Source organism: Narcine bancroftii, chromosome 3 (genome assembly GCF_036971445.1).
Source record: "Narcine bancroftii isolate sNarBan1 chromosome 3, sNarBan1.hap1, whole genome shotgun sequence".
NCBI classification, from domain to species: Eukaryota; Metazoa; Chordata; class Chondrichthyes; order Torpediniformes; family Narcinidae; genus Narcine; species Narcine bancroftii.
Genome location: NC_091471.1, coordinates 359,174,444 through 359,198,055, shown reverse-complemented (window position 1 = coordinate 359,198,055; position 23,612 = coordinate 359,174,444). Strand labels below are relative to the sequence as shown.

Genomic DNA, 23,612 nt, shown 5'->3' with positions numbered 1-23,612 from the left:
AACAAATTGACTGCAATAGAGAGAGTTAAAAAAATCAATTAAGTACGCAAGTAAGAATCTTTGAATGAGTCCCTGATAGAGTTTGGCATTGAGGAATATGATGGTGGAGGGGTAGCACCCCCTGTTCCTGAACTTGGTGGTGTGAGTCTTGTGGCACCTATACCTCTTTCTTGATGGCCACAGTGAGAACAGAGCATGTGCTGGGTGTTGTGGATCCCAAGAGTTTAGAGTAGCATGTTCCTTGATGGTTGCTGTTCTCCGACGGCAGCGTTCCCTGTAGATGTTCTCAATAGTGGGGAGGGTTTTACCTGTGATGTCCTGGGCTGTACCCACCACCTTTTGGAAGGCTTTACACTCAGTGGTATTGATACCCCATACCAGACCATGATGCAGCCAGTCAGCACACTTTCAACCATGCATCTATAGATATTTGTCAGAGTTTCTGGTATCATACCAAACCTATGCAAACTCCTGAGGAAGAGGAGGTGCTGACATACTTTCTTCATGATGCTACTAGTGTGTTGGCTCCAGGAAAGATCATCTGAGGTAGACTCTCAAGAACTAAAATTTGCTCATCCTCTCCAACTCTTATCTCCTAATGATCACTGGATTGTTTACCTCTGGCTTTCGTTTCCTGAAGTAAACAATCACCACCTGAGTTTTTGTGACATTGTTGCAAGGTTGTTGTTGGTGCACCATTCAGCCAAGTTTTCAAACTCCCTCCTTTATACAACCCACTACCATTATATCATCGACAAAAATTTGACAGTCATAGGTGTAAAGTGAATAGAGCAGGGTGCTAAGAACGCAGCCCTGTGCTGTTCCATTACAGATGAAGACTGTCGAAGAGATGTACTTACTAATTCTCACTGATTGTGGTCTGTAGGTGAGGAAACTCATGATCCAATTACACAGTGAGGTGTGGAGTCCAAGGTCTTGGGGTTTGTTGATCAGTTTCAAGAAGATGATGGTGTTAAATGTCAAACTGTACTTGTTAAAGTACTGTACTCTGAATGAATGGTTCTTTACTGTTTCTGCCCCATTTACATCCCATTAACCTACACCCCCGGTGAGTTTTAAAAGATGGGATAAAACCAGAGACGCCAGAAAAAAAAACCCACGCAGACACAGGGAGAAGGTACAAACACCTTACAGACATTCAAATTCCGGTCTGGTCCTGATAGCTGGCACTGAAAAGGCGTTGTGCTAATTGCTACGCCAACCATACTGCCCTTGGTGTCTCCTTTTTCACTGCTCACTTTCCATTTTTGTATCTTTACTTTTGCCAAAGTTCAGCAATTCCACTGTTTGACTATTTTGACCTCCACGGCACTTGTTACAACTGCTGCCCATTTCAACATCCGCCGGTACCTGACAATAGAACAGAAGCAATAGCTCAAGCTTGAGCCAACGTTCATATATTGGTGGTATATTTTTAATTGGGATTGCTGGGATTCAAGTGGGAAGTCATTTTAGACCAATGATTTTCAACTTTTTTCTTTCCAGCCACATAAGTAATCCCTATGCCATTGGTGCTCTATGATTAGTAAGGGATTGCTTAAGGTGGTCTGTGAGTGGGAAAAGAAGGTTCAGAACCATTGTTACTGAAATATTTTGCTTTGAGAATAATTGTCATTAGCCCATTTCCTTTGGAGCTATGAAACCGTGCACATAACGAGTCAATGAGGTACGATTAAAACAATGGTTTTCAATCTTTTTTCTTTCCATCCACATACCATCTTAAGCAATCCCTTACTAATTGCAGAGCACCTATGGCACAGGGATTACTTAAAGTGGTGTGTGAGTGAAAGGAAAAGGTTGAGAACCACTGTTTTAGACCAAAGGGTACAAAGCTTAATTTTTATCTACAATAGTGAATGCAGAAGAAAGTTTGAATAGATTATATATTTTTATCAAGCTTGAATAATTTACATTATTGAACAATATTGGAACGAAGTATTTCAAACTTTCTCTGCACTTTTTAAAGTTAATTTTAAACCTAATCCCTTAATTGCTTTATTCAGTACTGTTGGAGAGTATGACATAACTTTAACAGCATCTGATCTACATGTATTAGTTTTTATTTTTCTTATGGCTAGGTGGATAGCGTTGCTCAGATGGAGGGTTGTGGCTTTGCCTGTTCACGTTCAATGGCTACTTGACGTCAAGTCCTGTTTAAATTTAGAGAAGATTTAGATGCTCAATTTCTGATTTGAATTTAAATTTTCAAACTCTTTTTGAATTGCTTTCAAAATCTTTGATTTGTTATGAAGATAGAAGTGTTGACTAATGAGGAAATTTATCACCTCTGATAAGAATTCTGTCTTTTTTTTTGGCCAAACAGCTTCTTTCTTGGTTATGGGTTTAGATTTTCTTTTTTTTAAATAACAAAATATTAATACAATGTATTATGTTTGATGGAACATGTGGATGAAATATGATTTAAATGTAATGTATTTTTCTAATTTTAACATATGTATGTACTTTGTATTTCAATGTTAATAGAAATATGAAAAAGAAATAATAATTTACATTGATTTACATCAGTATCTGAGTTCAGGAATATATGGATAGATGACCTCAGTGTGCTAACCATCAGCCATGGTTTTACACTCATCCAAAATTAATCGCTTCCCTTTCATGCTGGCAAACCTCCTAGGATACGGGAAAACTTACCAGGCCTGCTGCACTTGGGGAGCCTTTCCCATTGCACCATGATTTACCTGATTATTGGCCAACCTGGCATTTTAAGAGGGGTCCCGCCTCCAGTGGTGACGAAGTGAGAGCAGGCTGCGCTTTCACACCGCCAGAAGGTGACTAATTTGGCCGGGCTTTGACACTTGCCTATACCAAGTGTCAGAACCCGATTGAATTTAACGCGCTCTGCCAGCTTGGGACATTTCACGCTGCACAGTTACTGGGAATGGACCCAGTAAATTAGCCAGTTAACCCGCATGGAATTGATGGTGTGAAAGGGGGCTTCTTGTATTCTTATCGATTCCTTTCATTCCCATCTTATTACGGCATTCTATACACCCCAGGGAGGGGCAATTAACAGTGGCCAATTAACCTTCAGATGTCAGAGGACACTGGAGCACCGGCAGAAAACCAAGTTAAGTTGTAGGAAGAACTGTCAAAATGTATCAGGGTCCTATAGTAAGGAAGAGGTTATATAATTTATAATTACATATTGGATTTAATGAATTGTTCTAAAGAGAAATATAATCTCGTCAAGATGCCATCTGAACAAGTCAATGTCAAAATGTTGTTTATTATCCTCCAGCAGCAAAATGGTTTAATCATGTGACATTTCCTTAATCTAGAAGAAACAACAATGACTTAAAAAAGACAGATGGTAGAATTTCATACAACTGTGTCTCTGCAGCCTACATTTCATTTTGTAATGGACCAGACTCCCACAATGCAACATTCATCATACCAAGGGGCTCTGGATTCCTTTGAACCACTGTCAATTCCTGGCCAATACATCTTATGGACTTGTCCTCTAATGCACAGAGGGAAAACTTACAGGATTTTAAAACAGATTCTATAAAACAAGTTGTAAATCACAGAGGATTTGAATGAGGAGGCTAAATTGTAAAAATTTATTGTGCACCAACTTAACTCAAGTAAGATTTCAATTGATGTTCAATTGATTGTCAAACTTATTCCTGGTTCCTGAACCTTTCACAAGATTTCCCTAAAATATCAGCTCCTGGAATTATTAAAATTGCTTCAAAATCCCCTGCTCTTTAATAATGTGACTTAAGGTGCTGAGACATTTTGTAAAGAGTTTGAACTTAAAAGTGGTATTTACACATAAACAATGACCACTATTGTATTTAGTTTGGTTTTGATAAAATATATTTTTCACACTACTTTATTATCTTGCAAGTACTTTAATTGTGAATCAACATTGAATCTTGGTTAACTTGATTGGACAAGTTCGCAAAACCTCAGGATTGTAAAGTTTAAGATGGCGAGTTACATTTTAAAAAAATTGGTTTGACGTTGTTACTTTGAGCAGTGTTATTTACTGTCTGGATGAAGTTCAATGCAAGCATCCACAGCTCTTTTTATGGGCCGTGGTCTGAGCTTCTAGCTGAAGCAGGTTTACTGCATACAGTGAATGTTGCCTTTATAATGTTCTTCTTTGTTGTTTTTCCTTAACGGTAATTTATAGCAATGTGGTAACATATGGAAAGGTTCAAAATAAGGCATAACCCATTACACTATTCCTTGGTGTCCGACTGAAGGCCAGGTAGGCAATGTCCACTGATAGGTGGCAGCAAATATAGCATTTTGGTTGTTTTCATTAATTCACAATTACAATAATTAAATCATTGCACTTTGCATTCTGTCCTGTATTTGAAAAATGAGGTACAGCTTAACCCAAGAATTCCTTGGATTCTGGATCAAGTAATTTCCAGTCATGAATTACTGTGGCATTATTATTATAGTCAGTGAAAGAAACAGGAACTTTTGTGATCTAATTAATCTCACTTAGGAAGGGACACTTCAATGGCAGATCTGGAAATGGCTATAGTAGAATTTCTGAAGGTAACAGGCGCTAGGTGGAAATTCACAACGTCTTTTACCTATGTGTTCACTGTGAGTTTCTTAGTCCTGTTTAGTTACATTTTATAGAAGTCACATATTTTTAAGGATCCCAACAATTTTTGTAATCCCAGCTAATTTAGTTCCCAGTTCCTTCATTAGATTTTGGTTATATGAAACTCCCAAACTGTCTGTCTAACAGTCAGAAATTATAAAGTGATTTGGTGGGAAGGACTGAGCACCAGTTTACACTTTCATTTGATGAAAATATGTTTATCCATTACATATTAATATCTGCTATGAACATCAGCTATTCGATCCTATATTTGCGCAACAGCTGAAGATGTCTTACATTCAATGCTCCAGGAGGTGCCCCATACCTATGCCAAAATGCAATAAAGGCACAAAAAGCAAACTTGATTAATCCTGCAGCCAAGTTATTTGGCAGTTCATAGCTGCTTGGAATATTGCGTTCTATTTTAATTTTGCCATTTATAAATTCATGTTGATATTTTTAACTATGTACGAAAACAAGGAATGCAACAGTACAAGAGTCATGGAGACATAGTGTGATTCAGCAACGGAACTGGCTAATCAGCCCACTACATACATTTATACAACCTTAAAACAAACACAGCACAGAAGCAGGCCTCCTCTGTCCCTCCAATCTGTGCCAAACAATTTTTTTTTGCCTAGTCCCACTGACCTGCAGCCAGCCCATAGTCCTCCAAACCTCTCCCATCTATGTACCTGTCCAAATTCTTCTTACATTTTAAAAAATGAGCCTGCATTTACCACTTCAGCTGGAAGTTTGTTCCACACTTCCACCTTTCTCTGATTGAAGAAGTTCCTCCTCAGGTTCCCCCTAAACTTTTCCCCTTAACCCACGTCCTCTGGTTTGTGTCACACCTACTCTCAGTGGAAAAAGCCTACCTATATTTACTCTGTCTATCCCCCTCATAATTTTAAATACCTCTATCAAATCTCCCCTCATTCTTCTATGCTTTTGCAGCCCATTTTTACCAGCTGGTGCAAATCGCATGGCAAGCTTTGAAAGCATTCCATTCCTCCAAATTTTGTGTCAACTGCAAACTACATGATCCAATTTGCCACTTTATCATCTAGATCATTGATATAGATGACAAACAACAATGGACCCAGCACTGATTCTTGAGGCACACCACTAGTCACATGGCTCCAGTCAGAGAGGCATCTCGCATTAACCCAATGCTGAATCCAGTTTAATACCAAGCAACTGAACGTTTCTGACTAACCTCCCTTGTGGTACCATGTCAAAGACCATATAGATAACATCCAAAGCCTTGCCTTTATCAACTTTCCTGGTAACCTCTTCAAAAAATTCTTATAGGTTTCTTAAACATGATCTTCCAGACACAAAGCCATGCTGACCATCCCTAATCAGTCCCTGACTACGCAAATACTTATATATCCAATCTCAGAATCAGGTTTATTGTTGTGAACGTGGTTGTTTGTGGTGGCAGCAGTAATGTACATTACAGGTTCAAAATTGCTGGAACACCTTTCAATAACTTACCTACTACTGATGTCAGGCTCACCAGTCTTTAATTTTCAGGGTTATTTTTGGAGCCCTTTTTAAACAACAGAACAATATGTCCCTTCAACCCTCCAGCACCTCACCTGTGGCTAAGGTCATTTTAAATATATTTGCCAGGGCCCCTGCAATTTGTACACTAGCCTCCTTCAAAGTCCAAGGGAATACCTTGTCAGATCATGGGGATTATTCACCTATGTATTGAATGAAGTAGTGGTGACCAATGTTAAATGCAGGTAGATTGTGATAGGAATTGATTGCTTGCACACAAGATACGCATCAGGATGAGTTTAAACCATCCATTTTCATGCGGATTGGACTCTCTCCAGATATGTGACAATATTGAGCACATGGGAATAAAATTGTGGAGTTATATCAGCCTCACCTGAAACTACAAGTAGCTCAATAATGAACAGAAAGATCAGGACATACTATAACATGTACTTTGAGCATCTTGAGTGGTGGAATGAAAAGGAGCCTCCCATTTCAATTGGGAGAGAAATAAAAATCTTGTGATCCATTAAATAAATCAGTAATCATTTATTGTTAATAGGAAATGAGGAAGATGTTCAAGTTAAATGACAAGGTTACAAACCGATCTATAAGGTGATCTTTCTGGATACATTCTGGCTGTGTATTTTTAATGTTGCAGTTCTTTATGCTACATATAGAGAATGGTGAGTTCTCAAAAAATTGATTAAAATATTTATATTGCATAATTTGTTAATGCCACATATATTATTCAGCCAGTTCTGCTTAAAAATTCTTTCAGTTAGCTTGCATTTGTAACCTAATAGGTTACAGGGTCGGGGTCATGGGGGTGGCATCTGCAGGCTACGTCCCCCCAATGAGTTATTGTGTCCCCTCCACCCACACCATCAGAGAATGTGTCACCAAAGTGAATCATGTAGTTTCGTCTGCACGCTCTATAAGCACGTGCGTATGTCTGTTACATCGGAGGGAGGGGGAAAGTGTGATGGTGGTGCACAGAGGAGATTCGTGGCATGTATGGCGCCCACGCCCCACCCCTCCCTGCTGACTGAGTTCTCGAATGGCAGATTGTACCACTCCCGTGATTACCCTAATGCCCCCAGTTAGAATTCTTTTGACGCTGCATCTGATAGGTTATATTTAACACAGTCTAGAATTTCCAACTCACAGCTTTTAATTTCTTTCAATCTTTTGGGGGGGGGGGGGAAAGTGTGAGGTGTTGGATTCAGAAGCTACACAAATTGTGCTGCAAACTTGCTGGTGGAAGAATAGAAGATGGAAATAAAGGTTTCCTTAATATTCCAACCAATTTTTACCCACATCAACAAATGATCTTACTCATTTTCACACTGCTGCTTGTAGAAACTTGCTATTCATATATTCAGTGCTATATTAAAGTTCTGTCATAGTGTAAAAGGTGCAACATAAATGCAAACATTCTTTGTTAATTTATCCCCATATTTTTTAAGGGATCTTAATATTTCAGATAGGTTTAAACTGCATTCACTTTAGGAAAATGTCAATCAATTCCACTCAAAAATGTTTAAGTAAATATCATGAGATTGTTTCAAATTCAACATTATAATCCGTTGTCCAATTTTGTGCTAGCAATGTATACGTGGTGTCAAATCTCCTTTCAACACCAGCTAGTAACATCTGGCAGCCACTAAGGGGATGTGTTTATCCTAACATTTCATTGGAGTTTTACAACAGGGAAACAGACCCTTCAGCCCAATAAGTTCATGCCAACCGTCTCATTTTCCTGAATTTGGCCCGTATCTGAGCTGCACAGACTCCTGTTCGATTCATCGGCAACCTGAGTTCCAGATCCAAACTTCCGACACGATCAGAAAGCCTTCAGCACCCGAGGCTTATAAGGACCCGTTCTTTCCCTCTTCATATTAGGTCTGCGAAACAATCAGCGTCATCCTAAAAAATTGTTAATGAAAACCACTACTGCTGTTCTGCAATATGCATCACAGTGTACACTTGACTGCCAACGTAGCATTCTGATCTTTAAGCATCACCAGTGAGAACATAGACAAGACTCTCCATTCCACATGCAAACATTTTGCAGGAATCTGCAATGCATGGCTAGTTCTACTAGACTGGTACATTTATAGTGCTTTTCCATGGATTGTCACCTTGTCATGGTGGAGAAGCTTGTGTGGTCCTGAGATCTCAAGAGTGATGGCACCTGGAGCTATGCTCCTGGTAGGATCATCCATGGCGGTAAGGTCGGAGGTGAGGTCCCTGACAAAGAACAATCCAACCAAGTCCTCCATGTTTCAACAGGTGGACTAAGTTACTCTGAACTCGACAGCTCTGAAGGTGGACAAAGGCTAAAATAAATCCATCAACTCCAATCCTTGTGGTTTCCATGCCATTGGAATTAGCTGGTTGATTTGTGAAGTATCATGTGCTTCTTGGAGTGCAATATTAAACAAATTTTGCTCTGTGGGAATGAAAACCATTATCTTCAACCTTGAGGGGTAAATGCAACAATTATGATATTTGTTGTGAAAATCTAACAAGAACATTGAAACCTGTATCCCACTGTGGTATGAAATATCTTATATACTTGAAGTCAACGATGTATACTTGCCAAGATTTGAAGGGTTGAGTTATTGGGAGAGGATGGATAGGCTGGGTCTTTATTCATTTGAGTGAAGGAGGATTTTTGAGATTTATAAAATCATGAGGTCAATGGATGAAGTGAATGCTTACAGTTTTCCTTTTCCCAAGGCAGATGACTCATGAATCAGAGAGCATCAGTTTAAGGTGAAAGGGGAAATATTTAAAACGGATCTGAGAGGATTTATTTTTTAACTCAGAGGGTGGTCCGCATCTGGAATGAACTGTCAGAGAAAACTGTAAAAGCAGTCACAATAACAACATTCAAGTCTTGGACAGATTTATGGATAACAAGAGCTTAGAGGGATATGGACCAAATGAAGGCAAGTGGGATCAGCCAAAAATGCCAACTTTGTTGGCATGGACTAGTTGGGCTGAAGGGCCTGTTCTACGCTGTATGACTCAATGGGAAAATCTCAGCAAATAAAAAGTTGTGGGAGACCAAACACAAGGGCAATGTCCAATGCAAAAACATCCTTGGCAAATTCATTAATGGTTTTCCCTCCATACCAAAGTTAGAAGATGATGCTCTTGCAACTTTGAACTCCACTCACGGCTCCTCAGGTAATGAAGCAGGCTATGCCTGGATAACATACAGTTCCAGGTGATGTGATGAGTGTTGCTAAAGTGGAACTTAAGTACAATAATAATGTTTGAATGCTATAAATGAAAATCCTCTCAGTTCATTAAATCTATTTCCAATGACGGAATGTTACCCAAGGAGAATTTATTTAATTCAATTGTATAGAGAGTTAGATAATAGACCGAGCCCATAAGAGAATTCAGAAACTTCAAATGCTTATGTAAACATCTATTTATAGCCTCTAATTCCCTCAAGTCTATTTATTTTATCCCCAAGAGCTCCCCTACCCATATACCACATGTGATTGATGACAAACTGCTACCAAGCCTCCACAAAACCATTTTAAGTGACTTTCAAAATAGGTTTAAATGTTACATTAAAAATTTAAACAAATGCAGCACAATCTTTCAAATTATTAGTGTAAAAATGGGGCGGCGAAGGGAAAACTAGCTCCCTCAGCTGAAAATGAGCACTTCAAATTTTCTTGTGACCAATGTAATGTTTATATTAATTGAAGATTGAAAATTTATTTGTTTTTGGCTTCTAAACTTGTACCAGATGTTATTGAATTCCTTAATATTCCAAAATGACACCATTCAAAAGCTTATGTTCACCTTTTCAAAATGCAAAATAGTCAACACCAGAAAATATATTGTGATGCTGTGTTTTCAAGATTCCTTTATTTTCATGTAATTGTACAGAAATGTACTATTACATGAAATTGCCTTCTGCCTGCTGTAAGGCAGTCACTATTAGTGTTGCATGGCAGCCCCTTAGAGAAAAAGAGAAGGAGAAAAAAAAAGAGTCCCTTCAGAGACACTGAGTGTCCGTGAATTTTCCGCCAGCGTTCCCGCAGCCTCTGGAGCTTTCCAGACTCCTGTTCGACTCATCGGCCACCCGAGCTCCAGATCCAAACTTCCGACACGATCAGAAAGCCTTCAGCACCCGAGGCTTATAGGGACCCGTTCTTTCCCTCAGCGCCCTCTCAAATACTGGTTCCGATACCTAGCTCCTATTCATGAGCCAGTCTCCCGCAGCATGCGGTCCATGCGGGTCCCCCGATTGCAACCCCTTGAGTGGGTCCCTCAGCCGCTGAGCCTTGCTGTGTCACCTTCCCCATAGAGTTGTCTTTTCTACTTTTCAAAAGTGAGGGAGGTGCTGTTTTCCCATTTCTGGTGCCGTGCACAGGTACTGCCATCATGGGCACAGACCCACGCGGTTGCAGGATATTGTTTACAAACACCATCAGCTCCATTAATAAGCCGTTTAAAGCCTGTACACATTTCTTATGCTAACACACCTGTGTGTCCCTGTTAAGCCTGAAAGCAATAAAATTGTTAATGCTTGGCCATTTCCAGTGCAAACAATTAAACAAGTTTATTTCCTTTCTTAGGGATATACAGTGAGAGAGAGGTCAGTTGAATTTAAAAATCATGTTTTTTTTTGGAGAATAATTTGTATGAATCCATCTCCGTTTGTAATTGTATAAATTAATGCTCATCTGAAACTTGACTTCACTGGAGCTTTGGGATTCAATAAATCTGTTACCACCTTTCTCTAATAATATATTTTCCAGAGCCATTGGTGCCACAATACAGGAGAAGGAAGTGAAGGTCGTAAATGGCAAAGTAAATATTTGCAGCGATTGATTTTTGTGTGTGCAATCATGAAAATCCATTCAGCTGTTCAACGGATGGAGTCCAACTGGTTTGAAATGAATTTGTTTCTGCCGGCTGCTTCAGCACAAGTCTGGTTTTCTTTTGAGGGGAGATGGTTCTCATTCTACCAATCAGAGAAAAGCACTGCTCCTGCAATACACCTAATTTCTTCATACTCATCTAATGATGCGGAGGGAGGATCCTCCAACCACTGTTGCCTATACCAACGGTGCTCATGTGTAAAGTTGAATGACAGCTGGCATAAATGGAAATCAAACTTGAGAGACAAATGAAACCATGTTGCTTTGAGATGTTGAATGAAAGACTGACGTCCAGTTAAAATAATGGTGGGATGTCAAAATGTAAAAGTGCTCAAGTCTAGCGACCTGCAATTAATCACAAGCACAATTTTCATGGACATTATTTTGTGAAAAGCAAAGGAGCAAATCTCATTCAATGTGAATTTCATTGAGATATATATTTATTTTAGAGTTTTCCCCATATCTGCCCTCGAAGAGGCGAACCATGTTCACCATCCTCTTTGTGCTTGCAGTGCCTAAAGCAAAATTCAGTGCAGAATGCTCCGCATGGATTTTACTCATGTAACTCCAAAGGGGAGAGCAATCAGCTTCGTATCTTCTCAAAAATAAACCATCTAAAAGTTAAAATGGGTTCAAGCAAATGAGGGGATTGAAGCACGATAGTCTACAGATGCTGTGATTGTAGTAAAAGTACAGAAATGCTGGAGGAACTCAGCCGGTCTCGCAGGAGGTAAAGATATATTACTGACGTTTCGGGCCTGAGTCCTTCGTTAGGGTATGAGTAAAAAAAAGAAAGGCAGGCGTCTTTATAGGAGGATGGGGTAAAAGGGGAACAACAGACAAAAGGTGATAACTGGATATGATAAGAGGACAGGAGAGAGGAAAGGCGAGAATTTATTTTGGCACCTGTGAAAGGAGACCGAGGGAAAAAGGAAGAAAGAGACAGGGCTAGAGGAAATGAGACATGACGAAAGATGGTGGTGGGGGCTAGGGTTCTAATAGAAGCCAGAGATGTTTATGACATCTGGTTGAAGGGTTTCACGACAAGCAAATGAGTACAAGCAAAAGATCATGTTCTCCTAGACCAGCAATTTTCAACCTTTTTTTGGCTATAGCCCCCTTAGGACTCTCCTCAAAGTTTAAGAGCTTCTTTACCCATGATCTTCTTTTCCGTACTTTTCTCCTACCAACTACATAAAAACATTAGAAATATTTTATGATTTCAGTCTGCAGCCTCCCTTAAATGTGCTGCGGCCCCCACGGGACACCGTATGGCCCCTGTTGAGAATGACAGTTCTAGGCTGCCAACGAAAATATATGAATTAAAATTGCATGAATATATTCCAAGTTCAAATGCCATCTTAGCTAGGGCGATAGTGCCTTCTACAGTCCAACAAATATGTCAGTGTAAAATCCAGAAACATGATTTTATGGCATGCAATATTTCAGTTAGTCCAAAGCATTCTGGAGAATGTTTTGAAAGAAATCTGTAGCACAGAATATAGAGTAACGGCATGGTATTAATTATGAAAACTGACTTCAATATATGACAAAAATTTAGTTCAAAATGAGCAAGAGAACACTGCTTGCAAAAGGCTGTTACACTAAAATTATGAGGCTGTTATCACAGTACTTTCATGTAAGACCAGTAATCATCCTTATTTGTACTCTTCATAAACCTCTCTCCATGTTTATTTCCAATGAGCTGAAGTGATGGGGTGGATTAATTTCAACAATTTTACACAAATACAAATAGGCAGAAAAAACCCTTGTGAACCCAAGGAACTCTAAATAAAGCAGAGGAAAGATTAAACAGGTTAGGACTATATTCCTTGGAAAAAAGAATGAGGGGAGACATGATAGAGGTTTATAAGATTATGAAGGGTATAGACAGAGTAGAGTTGAGTAGGATGCATCCAGTTAGATTGAGGAAGATAAATACGAGAGGTCATAGCTTTAGGCTGAAAGGGGAGAGGTATAAGGGGAAAATTAGGGGAAAGTTTTTTCACTCAAACAGAGGCAGGAGCGTGGAATGAGCTGCCATCTGATGTAGTGAATGCAGATTCAATCTTGCACTTTAAAAATAAATTGGATAAATACATGAATAGGTGTGGTCTGGAGGGCGATAGACTGAGAGTAGTTCAGTGGGACTGACTAGTTCTATTGGTCGGCACAGACTGGAAGGGTCGAATGGCCTGGTTTTCTGTGCTGTAACATTCTATGGGTTTTATGGTCACTTCCAGAGTAGAGAGATCGGATTGCACAGCAATGATCAACAATTTAAATATAAGAATCCATGAACTTGAAAAGATGCCATGAAATTGCTGCTTCGTTGGCATTCATTTTAAAGTTGAGATTGGGCATTGAGAGATTATGTTTGCTTCCTTCATTTTGGCAATGGTGAAAAAATATAACTGTTGCTGTTGATTGCTGTGGGATGCGATGTGGTAGTTTCCAATCCGTGCACTGCACATGGGAGATTTTATTCTGCTCGTAATACAATAGAAGGTCAATGTCTTAACGCCTTTCATTTACCTTGGCTCTCTACATCCTTGATATTATTTTGTTGCAGTGATTAATTGATGTAATCTTTATTTTCCGTCACCCAGTATTAAATGAGCAACTTTGATGAATTTTGTTTCAGAATTTATAGAGAAAATGGCAGATGATCTACTCATGTAAAGGGGAGCCTTCGGTTCACCATATGGGTTACAATGACATCAAAAAGTAACATGCAAAAACTTTCAGCTTCAAAATCAAATGGAATTCATCTGAAATAACTACATTCTCTGCCTAAAATCATCTGGCTGTAGGTTTCAGTGGATCCTTAGTTCAATGTTCATCCTAAATCAAAAAATGCGGCACCATCTTCAAGATCCCATGTGCGCAGACAATCCCTTTTGTGAGAACTTGCAGAGACAATCAATCATGAGGGCTAGACGCAGGCGAAAGTAAATCTCATTCTACTTTGTATGTTTTTCCTGACACATAAATCCAGACAAGGATGAGTAAGTATGAGAAATGCCGGCATGGGATCCCCGGAGTAAAAGGTCTGTCATTTAGAGTGGATTGATGGTCTGTGTTAATGGGACATGCCATTTCCCTCAGTGTCAGGAATTCTGTGTTCTCTTGGGCTTGCCTGTCAGGGCCTAATCAGCATAGGGAATGACAAGTGCAAAGTGCCTCTCACCTGTTCTGCTGAGATGCCAGCCTGCAGGCTTTGTTTTGGAATACGGACCGTTGATATTTCCAATCAAGCTCATTTCTTCTTCAAGCGCTGCAACCGGCACTAGAGAAATTATATCAGTTTTGCAATATTATGCCACTGACATAAAGAAGGAGATTAAATGACCCATGTCTCCCCTAATTTGAAAAAGTAAAACAAAAGGCAAGTAGCAGATGCAAGCTTTCAGACGAAAGCAGACACGATTTTTCTGTTTGATTATATAGTGCCAGCTTGAGATGCAGTGCTGAGATTTCTAAAGCAAGTTTTGGACGAGCATCAAACATTTTTGAAATTAATCTCAAATATATATGTTCTCATTCCATTTGATTTTCATTCATAATTCTCTAGTTTGAAACAAGCAAATAAATTTTGCAATGTAATAGAGGAACAGTTCTCTGGAATCTAAAGTTCAAAATGGATAATATCTGAGTCTAACTGAAATCCAGTGTCAACTTTTCCAGGAGAATCCTGTGACCGACTACATTTCAGAGAATGAAATGGCCGAATGCACTCAAGATTCAATGAAAGCCCCTTCTAGAGTGCTAAGGGAGGAAATAACCAGGTGATCTGATGGAGATGATTTCATCTTCATTAACCCAAGACTAGAGATTAGCTCATATTGTCGTACTGTTCAAAAAGGGTAGCAGGGAAAAGCTTGGAAACCTCAGGGTAGTTTTTGGAGAAGACTCTGAAAGATAGGATTCATGTTTACTTGGATAGGCAGGGACTGATTAGGAAGTGTCAATGTAGTTTTGCGTATGCCTTAGATGGAGCCGTTTTGACCGATTGAGTCTTAATACACTCTAATTCCTCAGTAATTTTCCCTGTAACATTTTGTCTCCATATTCCTGTCAACTCCTCCCCGATTCTAGAGAGGCCACTTCATGTACCAACACTGATATTTTTGGGATGTGGGAGGAAACTAAAGCATCCAAAGGAGACCCATGTGGCCACTGGCAGAATGATCAAACTCCGCATACTGTGGGTCAGGTTGAATTTACTGGAGTGTTCTGAAACAGCAGCTTTATTGGCTGCCCCACTATGTCACTCCAACCAGATAACTCCATTCTCATTGTGTCCAGCAAATCAATAAATGAATCTCCTTCTTTCTTAGCCTAGGTCACTGATACCATAGATTATGTGCTGAAGGAGCGCAGCTGTGTTAGCAATGTTGGCTTTTTAGGTGATGGGTCACCATTTATTTTGGTGAACGTAAATGATTCAATAGCACTTTTAAACCTAAACATTCAAAAATGTATCTGACATTTAAAAATAGGACAACTGGTCAGTCAATTTACTGTAAAAACACAATGCTGGACAAACTCAACAGGTCAAATGGTGTACTTTATGTAGTAAAGTTAAAGATCTACAGCCAAAGTTTTGGGTTTGAGCCCTTCATCAAATGTTGGCAGGCGCCCAAACAAAATGGAAGGGGGGGGGGAAGGGTAAGGGGAGGAGCACAGTCACTAGGGCAGGAGGTAATAGGTGGATAAGGGAGGGAGGGCATTCCAGCAAACAGAAAGAGGAGGGATGATTCTGTGAATGGAGTGGAAAGGGGGTGGAGAGCTGGAGGAAAGAAGGCAAAGGGAAAGGGAAGGGAGGGATAACAGAGAGCAAGTTAGCAGAAACCAAAGAAGTTGACATTAATGTCATCTGGTTGGAGAGTGCCAGACAAAAAAAAAAATCAAGGGTTGTTCCTCCAATTTATGAGTGGGCTTGGTGGGATAGTTCAGGAGACCATGGATAGGCATGTGAGCATGGGGGTTGGGCACAGAATTGAAGTGTTTGGCCACTGGGAGATCCCTGTCACTATGTGGACAGAGGGAAGGTGCTCAGCGAAGTGATCTCCAGTCTGCACCCAATTTCTCCAATGTAGAGATGGTCATAAAGGGAGCACTGGAAGCAGTAGATAACTCCACAGATACACAAGTGTTGCCTCACTTGAAAGGATTATTTGAGGCCCTGAATGGTCATGAGGAGATGTGAGCGCAAGTGTGGCACTTTCTGCGGCCACAGGGGAAGATGCCATGGGTGTTGGGGGGGGGGGGGGGGGGTAGGGTGGTGGGGTGCAATTGGTGGGGAGGAAATGAGCAGACAAAGGAGTCAAAGAAGGAGCTTTTTTTCTTGCAGCAGTCAATGCACTGTTATTTGTGGGATCTTTGTTGATTTAATTCTGGGAATGAAGCCAGGATTTATTATCCTCTCCAAATCTCCTTGAGATGAAAGTGGAAAGGCAGCTTTTTGGACTACTATTCTGTGAAATGAAGGCCCTCCTTACAGGACTGCTTCTCTGGGGCTTCCAGAATTCAGACCCAGTGATGATAGAGTGCTCATTGAAAGTAGAGTTTGGCAGAAGACAAGAGTGCTCATCCTGGATGGTCCCCAAGGTGAGTAAGCCAGAATCATAGAAGACTGTAGTGCCTGTTGTTGGTTGTAGAGTTGTTGAGCATTACAGGATTCCCCAAATATGTGTGTGCATGTGTGTGTGTGCAGGGAACGGGACGGGACGGGTGCAATTGTATTTACCTATTCAACCCATTTCAACCATATTGGGCACTTTCACAGAACAATTTCACTTTCACAATTACTCCATCTTCCTGCCTTTCTTCTTCCATTTCACATATCTCAGATTCGAAAGGTGCAATTGAATCAGATTCCATTCCCCGGTTAGACACCATCCAAAGTCCCAAATAAACACTTGTCTTCCCCCATTCTTTTTCCACTTCCTTTAAATCTGCATCTTCTGCTCACTGCATTTCTTTCTTTCTCTTCAGTCCTCATTATTTGTAATTCTGATCACAGCACCCCTCAGCCTTCTCTGTTGCACAAAATCAATGAGATTCAGCCAGTATATTTTTCTAAGATTCTGGTTCGCTCATGTTTAATAATGTCATCTGTACCCCTTCCCCAGTCTGTCTTTCCCTCATCCCTCTCTCCCTTCCTCCAACTCCCCTTCCCTTCCCTTCCTTGTCTTATCAGAGAGCTAATTCTCTGCCCTCTGGCCTCTCACTTCCCAGCCTCCTTTTATTCTACCCTGTAACCTCTTACCTGTTCGCCTGTGCCACTTCTCCTTCCCCTACCTATTTACTCAGGTGTCTGACTCATTTTCATCACTCCTGACTAAGGGGTCATGTCCGAAATATCGACTGGCTTTTACTACCTATGGATGCTGTGTGACCTGCTGAATATCACCAGCACCTTTGCGTACTGCGGACAAACCATACACCTTCTTTCTCACACTGTCCACGTATTGGACCTCTTTCAGGGGCCACTTGTATCTCAAGGGCTTGCTGTTAAATAACAATCCCCAGGACCTTGCCATTCACATCACATGCCCAGGACTAGTTTAACTTCCCAAAATGCATTTGTTAGAGTTAAGTCACTTGGTCTGTTGCATTCCTCAGATGGTCCAAATCCAATTGTAACCTCAAAAAACCTCTTTCACTGTCCACACTATCATCAATGTTTGTGGAATTTTACTGAGAAATTTGAACTGCATTTTGGAAAATAGGGGAATGTGATCACGACTCTGCCAAACTTACATTGGCCCCACTATCATCAGTAATACAACCAGCTCTAGCTGTCAACAAGCAATGGGAGACTTCCAACCTCTTGTCAACATGCAAGGGACAGAGACATTGATGTCTCCTGTAAAGATCTGAGTGATCAAAATACTTGAGAAATCGAGACATCTGAGGAATGATCTGACAGAAGATTCAAGTTCGAACAGAAACTATTAAATATCAACAAAATCCTTTCAGTTGAGATGTAAATAAATTCTGGAAGGGCCCAATGGTGAAAGTTTACTTGCCTTTTCCTGGAGAATCTAGTGCTCCAAACATGTTTGATTTGTTGAGTTAACTGTCTCCTGCCCATAACTGCAGGGAGATGGTAGGATCATTGTTATGTGTGGAGCATAAAATAAGATGTGGAGAGGGGTGAGATACCAGCTATAAGAAGGGTCTATTCTATGCTGCACAGTCCAACTCCCACTATTCAAAATGGTGGGGACCAGGCCCGTTACGGATAAACGGTTTATTGGGAGAACCGGCCATTCTGCAAAAACAGCCCAGTCGTAACAGCAAATCACCTGTAACCTGTTTATTCAACAACAATATACAAGATGTGGCTTTCAGAGCATTAAAATAACATTTAATTCTCACCCCCCCCCAAAGAAATGCTGCCACGCAATCACCGACACCTCCCCGCCAAGGTCCAGCTCCTGCCTGGGGTCCGAGGTCCCGCTTCTGCCTAGGGGCAAAGGGTCCCGCTCCTGCCCCGGGGGGTCCGGGTTCCCACTCCTGCCCGAGAGCAAAGGGTCCCACTCCTGACCCGGGGATCCAAGGTCCTCCTCCTGCCCGGGGGTGAAAGGACACGCTCCTGGCCCAGGGGTACGAGGTCCTGCTCCTTCCTGGGGGTCCGAGGTCCTGCTCCTTCCTGGGGGTCCGAAGTCCGCTGCCACTGCCGTTGGGAGCCCAAGGTCCCCTGTCAGTTCGGCTCCGTAAAAAAAAAATCCAGATAATTGAAGATTACTTGCTGGTCACAGGTTTCACCGTAAGTCATGAATCCTTTGGGACTGAGGTGGTGACATGTTTACATGCAGATGACTGTGCGTTATTGGTATTCAGAGACTCAGGTCATCGGCATCATTGACCCTGACAGATTTATATTACCTGAAGGATAGGTGCAGCTGAGAGAAACATTCAGCTCTAATAGCAGGTGCTTCACAGAGCTATGTCCTGCTTCTATTATCATCTTTATTCTCAGGACATGGGAATAGGTCCAGTGAGAATAGCTTCCACTCTACAAACATCTGTCTTGGCCTTCCAGAGGTATCTTTTAATAGCAGAAATCAAAGGTTGGATATTGACAAACATTTCAGCTCAATAATATTTGACTTAATTGACAAATTTAATTTAACTAACTTTGGTCCCCCTATAAGTCCTTTTTAAATTGGAGAGCAGACTTTTAAATAATTTGATCGCTTATCTCATTCATCATTACATGTACATTTTGGATGTTCAAAGCGTGAAACACACTGTGCACTAGACAACTGTTGGCACAAAAAGGAAGAACTCCTCAGTACTGCAGAAAACCATTCGCATTTACTGCTACTGACAATAACAACACAAATTCTTCTGATGCTGCTTCCACCTGCACAGATGGAGAGCAAGTCGGGCTGTCAGGTGCTTGTAGCATTAAGGTGGTTTCACAACTTTGAGTTGCATTTGAAATAAGAAAAAGCTGCACATGTCCTCAAAGATTAACAATAAAGAAACCACATTAGGGAAAGAAAGAGAGCATTGTGGGAGAATGGACTTCCTGAGGGAAAATCATTGCAGAAGACTACTGTTACCAAGGTAACCCAGGGGTCATAGTTTAAATCCAAAGCCACACAAATGCCAAATATATGTCTCATTCACACCATCAGCTGCAGGGGACAACTAAATTGGCCAGCAGTTTGGCGGAGTTGTACAAACTGTCAGCATTTAATGACTGCAAACCAGATCACTTGGGGCAAGATGTTGAACAATCAAGAAATGGAAGATACTAATATTCAAAGAAAGGAAGCTCAGTTGGTATAATGGTTAGCACAACACCTTTATAGCACCAGCATTTGGGACAAGGGTTTGAATCCTTCACTGAGTGTAAAGAGTTTGAACATTTTCCCCGTGTCTCTGTGGGTTTTCCTCAGGGGGGTTCTGCTTTCCTCCCACCATACAAAATGTACCAGGGGTGTAGGCTAATTGGGTGTGAGTTGGGCAGCACGAGCTCGTGGGCTGAAATGGCCTGTTACCGTACTGTATATGTCAGTGGTTCTCAACATTTTTCTTTCCACTCACGTATCACTTTAAGTATTCCCTATGTCATAGGTGCTCTGTGATTAGAAAGGATCTACTTAAGGTGGTATGTGGTAGAAAGAAAAAGGTTGAAAACCACTGTTTTAATCGTAACTAATTGACTCGTTACGTGCATGGTTTCAGAACTCCAAAGGAAATGGGCCAATGACCATTTTTCTCTAGCAAAATATTTCAGTAACAATTGGGTCTAGAGCAGTGATTCTCAACCTTCCCTTCCCAATCACCTCCTTAGGCAATTCCTTACCAATCACAGAGCACCAATGGCATAGGGATTACTTAAAGTGATACGTGAGTGGAAAGAAAAACATTGAGAACCGTTGGTCTAAGTCTCAATCTAAATGCTCCATATCAACAAAATTACTGTAACCATGCAACATTCTTTACAGAATCTGAAAGCCCACTGGGTTACCAGAGGCTTTTAATAATAACCATTCCCCATTCCCTGCCCAAAAGAAAAATGTAGGACATTGGAACAAAACATCAGACAAATGAATGGTTGCTGAGGAGAAGTGGGTTCCTTGCAGAGCAGCACTTAATATATCCACACCAAAGGTTCCATTTCACTGCCATGAAGACATGTCGAATAAAACTCACTGCACACTTCAAATCATCTTTGCAATCCCATGGTGACCCATGCATTGGTTTCTTGCGCTTGTAGTGAAATTTCCTATACTGTGACTATTGTTCTAGTGTGAATGGTACAAATCAAAAAGAGATGCTGGCCCAAATACAGCTGAATTGGTGGAAAATGTGGCAATGGCATTATTGATGGAAAAAGGGGTTTGCTCGTCATATAGGTCCCAAATGACCTATAAATGAATATATGCTTCGGATGTTTTCCAGAAAGTGACATCATGTCGGAGGGTACTTATGACATCAATTAAAACAATGTTATGATTAGACCTTTAATATGTGGCACTGTTAACTGTATATATATATATATATAAGGCTGTCCCGCATCGGACTTGTCAGTCACCAACGAGCCTGAGCTGACGTGGACATACCCCTCCATAGATCTTCGTCCGCGAAGCCAAGCCAAAGAAGATTTTTTTTTTCAAATTTGCTTCAGTGATGACAGTTTCCTTGGAAATGCAGCAAGATTTTTTTTTATGTCTTAAAATGATTAAACTGACCACCAGTTTGGTGCCTTTGCTTTTGTTGTTAATCATAATATTATATAAACACTAAACCAATGAAAAAATATAAATCAAAAAAATTAATCACAATTAAAATGAAAACAAACTAAAATGTTTAATGAGAACGATGAGAGTTCATCTCAGATTTTAGGCCACTTTACTGCACATGTGTTTTCATTTTGGTGAATGTACTAATACAATATTTAGTCCAGTTGATTTTTATTAACTCTATCCCCATAGAGCTCCATTGGAAGACATTTCATTTGGAGTCCATTGGAGAACCCAGTTTTCAACCTTAGCTATTGTTTTATGGCTTTATCTTTCATGTACCATCTAAGCACAGATTTTCTGACAATCTAGGGAAGCATAATCTGACTCCTTATATTCTGATTTCATCAAAGTTAAAAACAAAATGTTGTTTAAGATAGACTGGGCTATTTCCTCCCTCATAGGAACATAGGAAGTAGGAACGGGAGTCGGCCAAAAATGGCCCATCGAGCCTGCTCCGCCATTCAATATGATCATGGCTGATCTAATTTCTTGCCTGTTGCATTTTAATCTTAAAAAAATAATAATTTGTTAGGTATCTCCACTATTCTTTTGCTTTCAAGGACGTACCCTTTAACTCCCTGTAGTTTCACTCCAATTTAATCGTATGCTGCTTCTGGGTTTCATATGATTCCTTACTGTTGCACATTGTGTTCATTACCATCTTTTGTTTGAATTCTCTTCTTACGTTCTCCCTTCCAATCCTTTCTTATATATATATTAATCTCCCTCTGCATCCTTCTATACACATTGCCATACAGTAGCAATGTGGGTTGAAACACCACCACCAACAACGTTACATTTCCTCAGTATAACCAAGCGTCATGTTCTAAAGTCTCTTCGGTCAGATTGGAATCAGATGAATTTTCCATCATCAATCCAGAATGGAACATTTATATTCCTCAGTTTCCTTCCTATAGATTCATTAACATATTGTCTCTTCCTCTCAACTGAAACAGTTTTCAGTTGGAAATCAATTTTGTTTTGCCTTTTTATTTTATTGATAGTGATTCCTCAAGAAGATTTATGTAAAATGTCCCCCATTCAAGATGGAAATGTTTGTTCACTTTGTTTATTGTCACCTGTCCCCAAATTCAGTGGGAAAAAACTTTGTTTTGTCCACTATCCAGACCACCCATTACTTAATTACAACAGCAAGTGCAAAAGGAAACAAAAGTGTATGTTATAGTGTAACAGAGTAAAGGTTCAGTTAAAACTACTAGGGCAGCTTCATTTTATTATTCAATAGTTTCAGAGCAGTGGGGAAGAAACTGTCAGGTTTGGTGGTATGTATTTTCAAATTCATGTATCTCCTGCCTGATGGATGGAGGAGAAGACAGTGTGACGAAGTGGGATGGATCTATTAATATGTAGGAGGCGCAGACAGTCAATGGAGGGGAGGTTGGTTTGTGTGAAGGCCTGAGCTACATTCTCAACTCCGCAATGCTGTGATGCAACCGGAATGAATTTTTTAAAGTTGAGTTAAAAAGTTCAACTGTTATTCCATACATGACAGAAAACAATCTGACTTCCTTCAGGAGACATAGCATCAGCTTGCACCACCCCATGGCATAACAATTGTAAGTAGCAAGTCCTTCTGGGTCAGATGTTCCTGAATCTAATGGTGTTGTCTTATGGCATCTACCCCTTTATCCTGATGGGTGGCTGCCTACATGGCAGGCTTGTGGGTGGCTCAGAAATATCCTAATGACATGAATTCACCATAAGCTAAAGCATATGATTAAAAAATGATTCAAGCAATTTTGGAACAAGATGCCAGAAAATGGTTTAAGAATACAATGTCAACTTGGATTTGAAGTTTGAATGGGACAATTAATTTATTTTTTGACAAATCTGGGATGTACATGCAAGAATGGCACATTGACAACAATGTAACTGGAATCAAGGAGTATATAATTCTACTGACCAGAGTACCAACCGGTTTCATTCATTAGCTAGTGTACCATTTTCCTGTGTTTGGGAGAAAGGAGCTGATGAAGTATCAATGTGTAGTGAATAAATCTGAGTCTGAAGATCCTGTGGGGGCGGGGGGGGAGGTTGGGGGGGGAGTCCTCAGAAAGTATCCAGCCTGATGTTATACGAGGTCTTTGCAAATCAGCTGGTTGGAGCTTTTGCAGACATCTTCAACCTCTTAGTACCAAGATCAGCCATTCCGCACCTGCTTCAATGGACATCCATCATTCCAGCGCCCAAGAAAAGCAAGGTGACCTGCCTCAATGATCATCAGCTCACGGCACTGATGTCTACCGTGATGAAGTGCTTTGAGAGGTTAAGCAGTTGATT

At 40.4% G+C, this 23,612-nt stretch overlaps 1 long non-coding RNA gene across 1 annotated transcript in view; it reads right to left on the bottom strand.

The window, feature by feature from the left end:
- LOC138756634 (uncharacterized) overlaps window positions 1-23,612 on the bottom strand; it is a 153,370-nt gene that overhangs the window by 10,983 nt on the left and 118,775 nt on the right. The gene's annotated exons all lie outside the window — the stretch shown is intronic.